Raw genomic sequence first — 15745 nt, forward strand, 5'->3', positions numbered from 1 at the left:
ATGATTAGCAGCCATTTTAGTATTATTGTTAACTTTAACATCACTCAGATCTTCAAGCTCAAGATTTTGCATACGAATTGTACCTAGACCGAAGCCACTTGGATCAGACATAATTATGTTATATACAGTGAAAATTAAAATAATACCTTGTAATATACACAACCATGGCTTCAGCAATAGGAATGACAGTTCTCGGTGCTGTATTAAATGCAACGGCATTCACAGGAGGAAATATTATCGGACAAAAGCTTTCTGGGAATGGTGAGGCTCTTATTGAAGAGAAAGTTCGACATGATAAAGCATTAGAAAAATTTGAACATGATCGCAACGTCTGGTCAGAAAAAGATTACTACAGGCTGACTGGGAAAGAGAAAATCAGCAAAGGATGCGCATGCTGCGGCAGAATTAAGAGATACAGATGCAGAAATCCTGGAAGAAGCAGAAGCGGTGCAAAGCAACTCTACGTCAAGTCCAGTTCAATTCTCAGATTATTATCAACCCAGCCCTGAGCAAAGAAATATGAGATGATCTATATTGCTGGAGGATTAGTCGTGGGATGGTTTATGTTACACCGGTAGGGGGCTCCTTCGGAACGCTTCAGAACGACTACAGCAATTCAATACAAAAGCTAATTGGCCAGTTATTGAAATCGATCATGTTCCCATCCTGATCTGTTATCCAGATACGCATTGAATTCATGTAATCTCCCCTTTTCTCAATGGCATAGAAATTGCTCCGTTTTTAAAATCGTAAGTAACCTTTTCACTTATTTCTCTCGTATCCCGGATGGGAAGTATTTGTAAACAGTTCGATACTTTCCCCTGTATGTATCCTCCGGAGGCACCCGAACCAAATGAAACATAATTTCCAGTAACATCGACTACATCTGAATGAACTATATATTTAGTGACTGTTAAGAAATCCACTTTCTTCGGACTCATAGTACTTTTTATAACTGGGTTGTTCTCAGGTTTATCTGAAAAGCCGACGACGTTGGCGAAGCTACCTGTGGCATTGAAATAGACTTTAATATCTTTAGCCAAAGTTAGATAAACATGGTTTGTCGGCAGATGTTTTTCAAAATTAATTTTTTGCTTCAACCCGATTGCTTTGTTTAACGTATCGATATTGTAGTTACCTGGACGTATTGATTTAGTCTTCTTCGGTTGGTCACCTTCTTGATATTTTATTACATTATTCGTCGATGTTATGTTATGCCATGAATTATATAGTCCGCACTCTAGCAGTCTTATCTTCGTAAACTGTGTCGTGTCAATGCAAGGGTAAAAATTAACAGTGACTGGTTCACCTGTTTGGCTTTCAATCCAAATGATCATTGTTGTGCGCTGTATATATTACTAAGTATAAATGTTCGATGAATATTATTATTATTCCGAAGGTGCCCATTACGAAGTATAAGGTTCTGCAGGAATAATATTTTTCTGTTCAAGGAGATCTTTGGTTGCTACCGCGGCAGCAGTCGCACCGCCTAATTTTGCCAATCGAGTCAAATTTGGACGACTTGGATCGCCAACCTCTATTTTCAGAAATTTGCTGGAGATCATAAGATATCCCATCGCAAGTCCTGCGATTACAATACCATCGTACATTGTGTTTACAACTGTTTTAATATCCATGATTGCTGACTAGTATATAAAATAAAAAATAAAAATAAAAAATATGGGGAGTTAATCCATCTCATACAATGTAGAGGAGCTGGAAACCTCTCCCTCCCCCTCCCCCTCCCCTCCCGTCGGAACTGTTCTGGAGGGAGCCGCTACTGGCTCTGTTTTTTCCGCTTTCTTATTTGGGGAGGATCTTTCCGATCTGGACTCGATCGATTAACGGGACAGGGGTATGCCGAGCACGCCCCCAATATAGCCCTAATGCAGTCAATGAAACTCCCACAATTCCTAAAACAAGATAACATTTATTATACCAGCGTGAATTATTATCACACTGTTCTTTCATTGTAGGCGGTAGGTCTGCTACCGCATCGATCCCCTCCCCCCCCTCCCCCTTCATTGCTTTTAGTTTCTTCTCCCTGTTTTGCCTGTTCCATTCCGCTAATTTCTTGCCCGCAGCAACTCTCCCTGGATGCTTCGTCGGTAACGACACTTTCTCTATGTTGCGCTGTGTCGGAATCGTTTCCGTTTGCGGTGTGGGCTCCGTCGGCGGGGCTTCTGACGGAGTCGTTTGCTGAGTCGGCGAAGTTGAATCCATTTATTTCAGGTACTATATTAAACCCGATTTTTTTAAAATTTAAATGTTTACCCGTAATTAAACCGGTGGAAATTAGAGCAATCAGGGGCCCCCACGTGTAAGCTATCCGTCCTGATAATCGTTTTATTCACTGTTTAGAATAAAATCCTTTTTAAGATCAGTGGCATAGTTATCTCGATCATCGATTGGAACTACCTGACTTATTGCACGGGCTCCTAGATCTATGAAACTTTGAGTGATGGTATCACTTATAAGAGAACTGTATTTCGCTTCATAGACTTTAAAGGCTCGTGTTATGAATTCATCTTTCCAAGTTTCCACTTCTCTAACTGTAAACTCCTTACCAAAAATAACTTACTTTGACCACTTGCGATGACACAGAGTATTTTTTCACGTTTTGTCTCTATTATGGATTGATTATTGTCCGAAGGCGCCGAAGCCCCTTCGGAATGCGCTGTCATATTTGCCGCTGCCGATGACTTTATTAAATTCTCCATTGTTTGCAGTATGTTATCTATTCTTAGTAAAAATAAAAATTCGTTTAAACCTGAATCCGAAATAAAGTATTAACATAGTCTGGAATGTTAGTATCGTTGCGATAGGGATTCCGACAGGGATTCCGGGAAAATTCTCCTCCATTTAAATCTATATGTATATAGAAACACGAATAATGAGTACAGACTTATTCCCAGTTGCTTTTCAATTGAATAAGACGAGCGTACGACAGTACAGCATGCTGATACCCCCCTTCCAAACCGGACGGGGGAATAAAACCTATTCTCATGGACTTAGAAATATATGTAACGCCGACAGATAAATTTACTTTCCATCCTCGGGATGTGTTCAAAGATAACGTAATCACTCATCGATCAGCGAAAGAAAGTAATGTCTGGCTGGGCAGTCCGCATATGAAATATTGGGACCAGCAACTGAATTTCGCTGTATGGTGCAGCACTACTGGTTGTGGTATATCATTCGCCCATCTCTTTGATAAGAAATTTCCGCCACAAATACGATCATTCTGCCGTTTCCATGTATATTTTACAATACGTCGTATTCTTCATGAAATGGGCGTTGCACTTCCAGACGATACCCCCACCTTCAAGCGGGCGACAATCCGTACAATCTCGTCCAATATGAACTTCTATGTACTGAATTTGGAAATATAAGCCCAACGAAGTCCGACTTTCGATATCGAAAAGGTCAAAATAAGGGTCTTGGTTATGGATATGAATATTACACTAATCGTGGCCCTGTTCGACAGCCAAAAGCTATATACAACGGTCATGACTTTTTCCTCTCCGCCGACGGAGGCGTTTTCTATACACATACCATTTTTGGAAAGAAAAAACATGTACTGCCCGACAAAGACAGACCACACTATTATTTCTTCCGAAATGATGGATCGGAGGGACAATACAATAGTTTCATTCCTCTGAAGGGAGACTCGGGACTAACAAAGGCCGGTCTCGCCCGCCTCAATGAAAGCCTTGAAGCCTACGTATATTGCATACTTGGCGCACAAGCAAATATTCGTAGTACCATAGTGGGTGATACTGGCAGTGCAGAGCAAGTCCGAAAAGAATTCGGCGTTCTCCTCGAAGATGAAATTCGTAATACCGACAAAGTAATTAGTTATAGGCGATATCAAGACACAATAATGAATACTGGTGTCAAACTTGATATGGCAGTTTCACCCAATTTACTTCTCTTACCGTCTGAGATGGTCATTCTTTCGGGCCCGGCAATCTCGGGTTATAATAATGAATTGCAATACGCTACAGAATCTATGTCCTTCGGGTGAACGGTGATATAAACACGGAAGTTCGAGAAAGTGCTGTACACGAGATGGAGGGGGGAGATCCTGTGAAGTGGCAGGACGAGCCCGGAGAGTCACCTCACAATGACACGACTCGGGGCCTCCCCTCCCCTCCCCAGAACGGGCAGCAGCCGTGACCAGCGTAGACCCTATTCACGAATATGGTAAAATTGGTTTGTTATCTTTAGCAATATTCATTACTATTGTAGGTACTGGAATAAAGTCACTAACTATATAGTTCATTCAGATGCTGTCGATGTGACTGGGTTTCATCTAACTCGAACCAGTAACTTAAAAGAACTAGAAGAGATTCATTAATTTACAGTATATAGATCCAGAGGAAATGTCAATATACGTAACCCCACCATTCAACATGATTATAACTGGACCGACATATTCTGGCAAAACAGAATTTATGTTGGACCTCCTCACCGGTCCGTACTTAAGGAAATTCGAATATGTGATATTCATTTGCCCAACATTCATGAATAATAAAGCGTATAATAGAAGATTCATTTTCACCGATGATAATGTGTTTATATTTCCAGTCGGACTCGATGCAGTGGATGATACATTAACCTACGTGCATAAAGAATGGGCCGGAACGAACACTTTAATAGTACTCGACGACTGCGCCTCGTCCAAAGATATGAAGAAGCGCAGTAACGTTTTAGTCCAACTTGGTTTCAGCGCAAGACATGACGGATTATCTGTCTGGGTTCTGACTCAACAATATACTAGTATTAGTAAACCATTTAGGGAAAACATACAGATGTTAGTACTATTTTACACACCGAACAAGATAGACAACAAAACTATTATAAAGAATATGGAATGGAGGTGTCAGAACGGGAAGCCGTGGGCCTAATCAAGCAATTGAAAAGTAGGCCATTCAGTAAACTAGTATTTCGTTTACGGAATCCGTACGACATAAAATTATTCGTATAATATAGCAATTATGGAGCCCGAGTCTGACGAAGACTCTTAGAGAATTATATTACAACCCGAAAACTGGTTTTGGAGGTGTACAAAAATTGTATGACGCAGCACGGGCCAGCGGACTCCACGTTACTAAGAAAGAGGTGCAGGAGTGGTTAAAAACTCAGCTAACCTATAATCTACATAAACCGGTACCTCGTTCTCGCGGGGGTGGTTCGGGCGGGCGGCGCGTTTTTGTAACATCGATAGACTCACAGTGGCAAGCGGATCTCGTGGAATTCCCTCCCCCGTTCGCAAAAGAGAACCGTAACATTCGATACATGCTAACAGTAATCGATGTGCTCAGTAAATACGCATGGGCCAGGCCGATACAGTCAAAAACGGCTGATGATACGTTACAGGCACTACAAGACGTGATTAAGAAATCCGGGAGAAGGCCCGACAAACTTCAGACAGATGAGGGGCGGGAATTTACGAACCGAAAAATGCAGGGGTGGCTCCAGGAGGTGGGAATTCACTGGTTTCACACCTACAGTGACAAAAAAGCTAGCGTCGTTGAACGTTTTAATCGAACCCTCAAGACGATGATGTGGAAATACTTTACATATAAACAGACACGAGAATGGCTTTCTATTCTACCAGAACTTCTTGAGAATTACAATAACACCGTACACGGAAGTATCAAAATGAAACCCAGGGACGTAACAGAGGAGAACGATTGGCAGGCATTTTATACACTATTCGGTCCTGAGTTGGCAGCCGGGGGAGCCAACCCTGAATTCAAGCCGGGAGAACGGGTTCGAATTACAAAATACAAGACCACTTTTAAGAAAGGATATTTACCAAATTGGACAGAGGAGATTTTCGTGGTTTCAAAAGTTGTGTACGCAGCTGGACTAGGAACGCCACCAGTTTACAAAATAAAAGATCTGAATGGAGAGGAAATACTTGGCACTTTCTACTCCGATGAACTTCAGAGCGCACCTTCAGAACGTGGTGCTGACGAGCTGTACAGAGTAGAACGAATTTTGAAGACGAAAAAAATTAGAGGAAAGAAATATTATCTGATAAAATGGAAAGGTTATCCAGAAAGTTTCAATAGTTGGGAGCCGGAGGAAAATGTTATTAGTACTACGTAAGTACTTCGTAAGTTCCTGTCCATGGTACTTGTCAAGTACTACGTAAGTTCCTGTGCTGGTACTTGTCAAGTACTACGTAAGTACTAACGTAAGTATTTACGAAAGTTATTCAATAAGTACCATGGAAAAAGTCTTAATTTCTTGAAAGCCGAAAGTGTCAGTTTACCACCCCACTTCCACCCCCACCTGGCCAAGTATTTATCATGTACTGTCGTAAGTAATGTTCACTTACTGCATCTTTTTCGGCAGTATGTGGATGAGGTGGGGGCCCCTCGGTTCCTGAACATATTAAGTTTGCAAGATCTTCAAAACGACTTCTCATGTTACCACAGTCCGTTCTTTCGAGTCCCCCTTTTTCAGCTTTATCGATAAGTTCTGGTTGAAGTATAATGTACACAACTGACATAAGCCATAGACAAGTAACTTCAAAGTCCGGTGTTACAGAACCGTAGGGTTTCATAATGTCAAGTGCTCGTAGGTCAAACGAAGCATTATAAGCACACACAGATTCACAAGCGTTAAGAAGTTTGTGTAGGTTCTTTAGTGAGACTCGAGGTTGTTCTAGTTGTTCTTGACCAGGTGGGAAGTACGCTTTTTCAAGTTCCTCCTCCTTGAAACCGTCTATTAAAAATCCCTGGCTGCCGCTATCGCGTGAGCTGCCCCATGCAATTCCAAAGTCAAAAGCTCGTGGATATTCTACTGGTCCGACTGTCTCGGTATCAATTGTTGGATTAAGTATATTCTTGAGAACGAGGGGGGTAAGAGCGTTCCGAATTACCAAACATGGAAGTCTGTAGTCGTGGCAAATTTCTAAGAAAGTCTGTTTGAACTTGTTGTGAATCTCTTCTAGTTCTTCTAAGGCGGCTATTTCGTACGACCTGCTCGAGTCAACACATTCCGCCTGCAATAATCCCAAGGCATATCTTTGAATATGATAATGAAACTGGGTAAATGGTCAAATGCTCTAGAAACAATCTTTTTTTCTTCCCACTCCGTGGAAACGCCCCGGATTCGAGAAAAAGTCAGATGTTGAATTATGGAAGAGTCACAAATAATGTATTGTTCTGAAGGGAGGGCCTCCTCCTCCCTCCTCCTCCCAGCCTGACATTGTAAACTAAGCGTATGTTCTATAAACTGGTTCTGAAAATCGGCAATCGAAACGTGGGTGACACGCCCATTATAAAAGTCGGCAATGTTGCTGGAAAAACTAGTGTCAAATTCTGGTACGTGATACGGATCCAAATTTACTGCAACTCGTAACTCTTACCACTTCCAGTTGGTCCATTTATGAATATGTATGACATTTTTGGGATACTATATCATAGAAATTTTTTTTAAATTTTTTTTATTAAGATATATACGATAAGACAATGACAATCCTTTCTATTTCAGATGCAATAAAAATACTTGAAACCGGAGAAAACATCAAAATTGATGATGGAGGTAAATTAGTATTTGGTGAATATGTAGATCCTTTCATATACGTAGACAGTGAGCTAGAAGTAGTTTTCAACATCGGACCTAAATATGGTTCGGGAGGAGATCCAGCTACATGTGATGGGGTGTGTGTCCGTTGGCAACCGAGTCTTCAAAAGTTTACTGATTTAATAATATTCCGTACCCTAGGTGAAAGTTTCGATGCAAGCACTGCTAAAAGTTATGCTGCAAGCCTGGCCGCTCACTCCAAGAATCCTATCGGAACGAATTCCTGCGGATTTTACAATCCATCTAAAGTGTATCAGAAGCGAGGGAGCGAGGGGCCTCAGCCAGTGGCGTATTTTAAATTTCAGTTTAAAAGAGGGAGAGGGAGAGGGAGAAATCACGATTTCGCTACATGTATTGATATGGTTCAAGAAATTGACTGCGGTTTTAAAACAGTGAGCCCGTTACTACCAGTCCGAGAAAATCCTGCTATTGTACCTCGTAATATCCGAAAAGGTAGTAAGATAGAATTCTTAGCATTTAAACCGCGCTTAAGTAAGCGTGCTCTTTCTTTCACTGTTGAGAGATTAATATTTTGTGCTGCGCCTAATAAACCAGAAATTCAAGATGTGGAAGAACTAGTCGACTTAGAAAGATTAGGCGAGATATATAAACAAATAAATGCTGCCAAAATATTATAGTGGATTTTGATGACCTATCATAGAATAATTATTTTTTCATTTTAAAAAATTTTAGGATAGTATATATCATAAAGATGGCCAGTTTACATACAGCATTCAAGGGAGCAGTTTTACAAAAAAAATTTCCTGAAGTCAAGCGAGTCAAGGATATCGGGGAGCTGGTGGATATTGAAGGTATGGTCAAAGAAACGGAACGAAAGATGTACTCTGTTTATACCGAAATGGAAGTCAAATTATCGGATCCGAAAACTGGTAATACACAATCGCGTTCATTGTATGTTAAATTAAATGATACATACACAAAAGATGTAAGAGGATCAGGATTGGATGTGGGGCAACAATTAATAGATCGCTACGATCGTATGCTTGATACAATTGAAAATGTTGAGGGTTCTGGTCTCGTTCTCGAGGAGATACTTAATTTTGAAGTAATTCTAGTAGAAGTTTTACTCGGGGCTGGCCCGGGGGCTGGGATTCAACTTCCCAGATGGTTAAAAAATAAGCATTGTGTTAGCGATCTGGTGCTACCTTCGGGCAGCGAGAACTGTTTTCAATACGCCATCGTAGCAAGTTTAAAGTTGGCCGACCCCGAGTTTCGTGAAAAGAAATGTGGTCAGGTAAGGAGAAAATGGAATACGTACGCCCCATTTATGGCTGACTACTGTTGGGAAGGTATTCCCACGCCCACGCCCGCCGATCTGACTGTATTCAGGCGCTTCGAGCAGCAAAATCCAGGCATCAAACTTCAAGTATTTCAGATCTACGAAAATGATCCCGCTCCCCCGTCCGGCATAAATGTGTTATATAGTAGCTGTAGCGGAGCCCCTGACGGAACGGAAGGCGGAGCCCATTCCGAAGGTGAAGCCGATAGGAATCAAATAGCAAATATCTTACTGATAGTTGGCGAAGACGGCGGCCGTTCTCACTTCATACCAATTACTGCGTTAAATCGCCTTCGTAATTCTCGTACTAATCGAAAGAATGAGCGCAGAAGGAAGTGTATTTGCCTGGTTTGTAAAAGAGGTTTTAAGTCAACAGAAGAATTAGAAATACATCAGGTGTACTGTGGAACAGACGACGCCCAGCCAGTTTTTCCTAAGGAAGTGTGTCAATTCGAAGGACATCGGAAGAAGGTCCCCGCCCCCTACGTCGTCTATGCAGATACTGAGGCAATTATTGAGAAGGGGACTGGCCGGCACATTCCAATTTGTCTTTCGTATGTTATGGTGGAACGGGGGTGGGGGGGACCTTCGGAACGAGGCCCGGGCCGACCCACTGTTTATGGTAAAAGAACATTCACAGGTCTCTCCTGTGTTACAGAATTTCTAAAGGATATGAAAGAACGGGCCGAGTATTATTCTAAATCGTATTATTGGAAAATAATACCGATGAGGGATCCTTCTAATTACCGGCGCGACGGATGTGATCCAGTCTGTATTGCATGTGGAGAGCCGGCAGGATACCGAGTAGTGAAGGAGGAGGCGACTTTTTATTGCGAGGGATGTCGACCGTCGAGAACCATTCCTATCTACTTTCACAACCTCAAGGGATACGATGGTTCTTTTATTTTGAAAAAGTTACATGAAATCGTTACCGAAGGAGATGATGGGGGTTCCGGACCAGAGCCTAAAATTATAGCTAAGACGAGCAATGGAGGAATTATGGGTCTCTCGAAAACATTTATTTTTCACGCCTCAATTGTTGTTGCCGGAGGGAAGAGGAGATAAAGAGACGTTTCTTTTCTATAAAGTTTATGGACAGTGCTCAGCTGATGATGGGGTCATTGGCGAAGTTGGCAAAAACTGTGCCGGAGACCAGGGTGGACGGCGGCCCCACTTTCGTACCCGGACATTCAAAGGGCGAAAGGTTTCTTCCCCTACGAATATTTAGACTCGGTTGACAGACTGGAAGAGGAGGAGCTCCCGGAGAGGGGGGAATTTTATAGCGAATTGACGGAAGAGGGGATTTCAGAGTCTGATTACGAACATGCATTAAGAGTATGGGACGAAGTTGGATGTAAAACGATTCGTGATTATATGGAATTCTATTGTGAGACTGACGTTCTACTTCTTGCAAATATATTTGAAAATTTTCGTGACACATGTTTAGAAGCATATAAGTTAGATCCGGCCCACTATATGTCGGCGCCCGGCTTGACATGGGATGCTATGTTACTTTACACAGGTAATAAATTTGGGCTCATTCAAGATGCTGAGCAGATGAATTTCGTACAGAGGGGGATTCGAGGCGGTATCAGCCAGTGTAATATTCATTATTTACAGACAAATCATCCGGCCGTCGCCGGCGGAGCTGGCGGGAATTACGATCCAGAGAAGCCAGTGACCGAAATAAAATATCTCGATGCAAACAATCTCTACGGCTGGGCAATGAGTCAGGCAATGCCTACGGGCGGACTTCATTGGATGACGATGGAAGAGTGGGACGAATGGTATGCCCGAGACGGCGGAGCGGGGGGCGGAGCCGGAGCGTGGGGACCTGGCGCCACCTTTCCACCAAGTTTTCTAGAAGTAGACTTAGAATACCCAGCCGAATTACATGAAGAACACAGCGATTTGCCATTAGCACCGCATCACTATGAATTTCCGAGGCAGGGCGGTCGACTGATTACAAGTGTGATGGATAGAGAGTCCTATGTCTTACACTACAAGTTGCTGGAATTCTATCTTCGGATGGGAATGAGATTGAAAAAGATTTATCGGGTGCTTGCTTTCGATGAAGCTCCATGTCTCGCGAAATATATTGACTTTAACACTAAAATGAGGGCAAAGGGGAGGACAGATTTCGAAAAGAATTTCTATAAGCTGATGAATAATGCAATGTTCGGTAAGACAATAGAAGATGTTCGAAAGTACAGAGACTTTAAATTTGTTTCGGACTGGAACGGCACGGATAGTGGACGTAAAAAGATTCAGAAGTATAATCCAAAGATGAAACATATAACTTTCATAACTTCCGAAGAGGATGGTGATTCCTGCGACAGTGCCCTACTGGAACTGAAAACGGATGAGCATAGATATGTAAAACCAGTTTTCATCGGCGCCGCAGTACTGGAACTTTCTAAGCTGCTTATGTATGAGACGCATTACAATTACTTTCGGGTCCAGTTCCCTGGAATACGATTAGCCTACATGGATACTGACAGTTTTGTTTACAGTGTGCCAATACCCTCCCCGGACCCGGACGTAACTTTCAATGATATAGTCCGAGAAGATGTTGAAAAGAATGGTGAGAAGTCTATATATGATACTAGTGGGATGAGTGGACCCAACTTTCCGAAGATTAATAAAAAAGTGATAGGTAAATTTAAAGATGAGTTGAATGGTGAACCTATTCTTGATTTTGTTGGCATACGCTCGAAAGTGTATGCTTTTCGAACTCCCGTTTCCGAGACGAAAAAAAATAAAGGGGTGAAAGATGTTTGTGTTAGAAAACATTTGAACTTTGAAGATTATAAAGATCTGTTTGAAACTGGGAAGAAGCCGGAGCCGGCACAGTTTGTACAGTTTGTACGGAAAAAGGCTGGAGAAATCCGTAGTGAAAAGCGTAGTAAAATCATGATGGCGCCAAATGATATCAAACGTGTGCAGTTATACAATCCAGACACGGGCGAATGGCTGGCAGAAACATGGCCGATAGGACGGACGACGGGTCATGGTTAATATTGTAAAGACATTAATCTACTATTTTCAACAGTGACCTGGGCATCACTGATAACATAAATGTGGGCAAATATATTATCATTGTGAGCGTCATCGCCAACCCACGCGGTATCTTTCTTCAGGATCTCAAGTTGAATTCCGTCCTTTGTGTTCATTACTTTTAAACCATTTCCATGAAACTCAATATCTTTAAAACTACGCAGATCGATAAACAGACAGAATTTATTCTTCAAATAATCGGCTTCATCTATGTCAATTTCACACCAATCTTTATCTTCAGCAAAATACCGTCGCACCTCTCGCCAAAATTGTCTTGGTATCATCTTCTGAGCGTACACTTTATTTGCAATGCCTTCGATTGATACAGACACAGATTCAATGGAGGGGTTAATGAAAAGTTCACTGTTCAGTTCTGCCTGATTCTGATTTTTAGTGAAGAGTATAGCGATACCTCTAATGCTACGTCGTGGTACATTTATATTTTCATTGATAACCGTGTCCGATTCTTTGAATGGGATTGTTCTAAAATAATGTATATGCTCGTAAAGGTAACTTTTTCCACCGTTGTAATAACCAGCAGTTGACCTCGCGAGATTGAGGTCAGAAATTGTCTCGTATTCCATTTGAATGTTTTTTAATTTATAATTGGTTGTAATAAACTGATTACTGACAAGTAATTGGGGGGCGGGTGCCAACGTAATTTCCCATTCAATATGACTCCCTAACGCTTTTGGATATGCAACTCCATGACCTGTCACGAGGGGGTGAGTGAGACGAATAGCATATTTTGTTTTATATGTGTCGAAAAGTAACTTATCGCCCACGACGGCGGCATCTGCATCGGTCGAACCGCTTCTTAATTTTCTTAGATTTTCGTTCTGAATTCCGTACAGTGTCATGTTAGTTCTCTCCTTTTTATGTTTGAAGAGATCACGATAACATTCAATAAGGTTATATTTATTCAAATCGAAAAGTGTCTGACCCTCAAATGTGAGTTTCATACGCTCCACCAAATTTTTGCAACATTTTGTACTACACGGGTAGTTCCACCTCCCGTTACTTCGAGATCAAAAACCAGGTCGAAAGTGTTAGGAACTAAGAGTACTCCGCTTTCTAACTTCGGACATCGTATGATAAGTGTCTGGCCTGGATCTGCCTCACTTGGATTATGAGCAATCACATGATGAGTTCTTTCTGACTTCGTTCCATTCGGTATTCGGTTGGTGAAAGTCGGTGATAATGTTCTATCGTACCCCATTTTTCGTGTAATGTATATAGTAGAAGAAAAAAAAGAAATTACATGTTATAAAGAAAATTAATCACATCTTAAGTTTCACTTCGTGTATATAATGACTTAGAAGAAAAAATTCAAATCACATCTTTACGTAAATATTTCCGTCTGCCTGAAAGATAAATCGATTGCCTGTGTCGCGAATCAATCGAAGAACCCAATATTCTTGGAGATGATGAGCCTCTTGGTCATCCTCAGTATCCTGGAATACAGCTATGAATTCTAGTCGCTTAAAGAAGTTAGTCTTTTGACATTCCTTCACGAAAGCTAAAATGTTATGATAAAGATTATCATCTTTGAGTCGGACACCTGGATTTGCTCGAAGGATATGTCGATTTACTCGTCGGAGTTTGCACCATTCCAATTCGACAGAGAAACCAAACAGGTCTTTATTTTTGGAAAGAAACTTTGCAATATTCTTTTCACCAAACATGTTGATGCCGTAGGGAGTGTGATATATTAATACATAATTTTATTTATAATGACTAATGTTAATCCAGTTAAAAATATCCATAGCTGTTCTCCAACAAATCCGACCACCGATCCTGCTGTTTTTAAAAGAAAACTGACAAGGGAACCGATTAAACCTGGTATTGCAGCAGCACTTTTTGCGGCCAAGGTTTTTAACCATTCACCAAATTGCTTTACAATTTCTTTCGCTTTTGTATATACTTTGGGCGGACCTGAACCAGACCCGCCAGTTCCTGCTCCCGCTCCTCCTCCTCCTCCTCTAGTCACAGCCAGGGCAATTGTTGATATTGTCATTCCAAGGGCAGTCAGTATTGCAGCGATTGTTATACCATTTCGTTTAAATAATTCTGTCAGCTTCAGTCTCAGTGATAATTCTGGATCGGAAATTACATCACGAAGAGACCTAGTCGACGCCAGTCTTTCACGTGCCCCACTGATCATATCATGTTGTACTTCAATTCGATTATTAATTTTAGCTAGTCTTGTTCTGAGTTCAGGTGTAAGTTCTGTCTGCTCTGACATAATTTTATCTCTTTCACTGTAAAGCTCATCAAGACGCATATTTGCCATCTTTAATTCATCAACAAAAGCTCTATATTCGGGGTTTAGATTGTTCCATTGGTCGATTTTATTTTCAAAAGCTTGTATTTTATCTGCATTACCAGAAGCATCTTGTCGTAAGAATGTCAGTTCATCTTTGTATATACCCATGTCTTCTGGCGTCATCTTCTCAGCCGGTATTTTATCGTTTTTCACATCTTCAGAATACAATGTTGAACTTACAAATTCGGGCTCTGCGCTAGAGTGATATTCGACTCCACTCCATGTGTATACTTTATTTATAAATTCAGAACCTCCTGCCTTCTTTTTTAATGAGGTTTTCTCTAAAAATCTACTTCCTTTATCTGTTGTAACTCTGATTTCTTTATAATACAGATCATTACCAATAATCTTAGCATTTATAATCAATTCGTTTCGTGCATACGGATTAGTAATCTTATATTTGTCTAAGAGTCGTTCAGCCATTTGCTTTGTAATTTCTACTCTCTGTTTAATTAAATTATCCACCTGTGGGCTATCCACTGAAGGATCTGGGTTTGCAAAAGTATCATCGGCAAAAGATGCTTCAGCAGCAGTAACATCGTCATCATTCAAATATGATTCATCGAAATCCTGGAGTGGTATATCTTCTCCTCCTTCTGCCATATTGTATTTCTATATTACTACAATTATTTTTTATCACCCCTTACATATACAGTAAAAATGCACATCTCAGTTGTTGAAAGCGTTGAACAATTGGCTGATTACATAGAAAGAACAAGTGCTGCATATCGACGAAGTTATAAATTAATGGGTCGAATTGATATGGCTCTCAATATTACTAAGGGAATTCTTGTAAGTTCTGCTGTCATAGCGGCAATTCCGACAGTTCCGGTACTGTTAGCCTTAACTCCTATACCTGGCGTCGTTATTGATGTGATACAAGGGAAAACTGGTGTAGCAAAGAGACGAGAGAAATATAAACATTATTATGTTCAATATAAACAGCTGCTTACACAAATACAAGAAAAAGGCGCAACCCTTCGGAACGAGGAGGCTCCGGGGTCAGAACTTATTCAGGACATATTTCATCAGGCGCTAGAAATTCAAAAACAAGAAGGATTTAGTCCGCCGCTGGAGCGATATCTACGATATTATGGATTGAATGGATATGAAAGTTAGTTCGCACGATAGGAACTTCGTGTTCAACATCAGCTAGACTCCGCAACCGGCCGGCCGGACTGACAACGGGGTCCTTTATATAGGCTAGTTTGATGGTGATGACTCACACGGAATTCCCGTACACCTTCGGAACGTGTATAAACATGTTCAGCAGGCCCGCTTAGTACAGGACAATGCACTGCTGCGCGTGCGTGAGTTCGTATATAGGTCAGGGTTATACTTTAGTTACATGGATGGTTAATTTTTCCTTCGCTTCATGTAGATAAATGAATAAAATGGGGTGTAAAATTCTTATTAATCCCAGTTGTCCACGTTTACTTTACTACTAATGACCCAAT

The sequence above is a fragment of the Ptychodera flava genome, chromosome 15 (genome assembly GCF_041260155.1).
Source record: "Ptychodera flava strain L36383 chromosome 15, AS_Pfla_20210202, whole genome shotgun sequence".
Classification (NCBI taxonomy): domain Eukaryota; kingdom Metazoa; phylum Hemichordata; class Enteropneusta; family Ptychoderidae; genus Ptychodera; species Ptychodera flava.